This window comes from Cyprinodon variegatus, unplaced genomic scaffold, assembly GCF_000732505.1.
Source record: "Cyprinodon variegatus isolate N-32 unplaced genomic scaffold, C_variegatus-1.0 Scaffold887, whole genome shotgun sequence".
Classification (NCBI taxonomy): domain Eukaryota; kingdom Metazoa; phylum Chordata; class Actinopteri; order Cyprinodontiformes; family Cyprinodontidae; genus Cyprinodon; species Cyprinodon variegatus.
This window is the reverse complement of record NW_015151340.1, coordinates 342,025-343,190: the sequence shown is the minus strand read 5'-3', so window position 1 is coordinate 343,190 and position 1,166 is coordinate 342,025.

Below are 1,166 nucleotides of genomic sequence, written 5' to 3'. Positions count from 1 at the left end.
CTTTCACTCCTTATCCGGTGCTAGTGCATGCAGTTCTCCGTTCTCCTTGACCCCGACTGGTCTTCCTGCACACACTAATAACAAGCATTAGAAACACAGCAAGTAAAACATTTCAACACTCTGTGTAATACAAGTATACAGGAATATGCAAATGTGTAAATATGAATGTATAAGTATAATATGATTAAAGTAGAATAACTTGTACAATTGATCCAACAATTACATGTATTATTCATACAGCCTTCATTCCCCCTAGCGTGGGGAAAATTGCAATGCCTAATTTTCCATCAAGTCTCACTTTAACAGATTAATGGGGTGAGTTGGCGATATTACTATAAAAACATGCAACCTTTTTCCTGTTTGAAGGTTTTCTATTTCTATTGTATTGACATACATTCCTAGGATGTTTAATTATTTGATGATTTTACAAAAATTAGCCTTTTAGATGGTTTTTAGCATTTACGTTATCTTTAACACAAGTATTACAGGCTCCTGAATCGCATATAAGTCTAACTGCCTGTCAATTAATTGCTAGAACTATTCATGTTTTTGGGAATGAGCCTGAATGTATCACATGTGTGTCAGCTGCTTCTGAGCTCTGTTGTAACTTCCCCTTGCAGCATCAAATCTGTACATCTTCTCACTGACATGCATTTGTCTGTAGGCACCATGACTAATTGCACCTTCCTTAACAAATCTCTGCCTAATAGATTAACTGGACAGTCTTGGCTTAACACAAAATCAGCTTCCATCGTGAATCCCTCTTCATCAGTGACCAATTGTTTTTTCCCTGTGACCACTAGCCCCTCAATTGAGCCCAATTATGGTTCAAACTACACTTCATAGCTGTTTCTGTTTTAGCTTGCACAATCCACTTATTTAATCCCTCTATTTTTTTTATTCCCTGTATGTAGCTTGCATGAATAAAATAATTTTCTGGTGGGTTATTAATTTTTAATTTTGGTTCCGAACTTTTGGAGTTTTGGAGTCCCTGCAGGCGCATTAGGAAGGATGTCAATTGAAACAATGCTAGAGTCACCGCTCCTGTGACATCCCCCCTGCGCTTGTGCAGATTTAAGCTGTCTCCCTCTAAACCGTGTTTCATAATCTTTTGGACACACAAGCAACTTAAAAAACCCACAAACATAACTTTAAAGACAGAAACA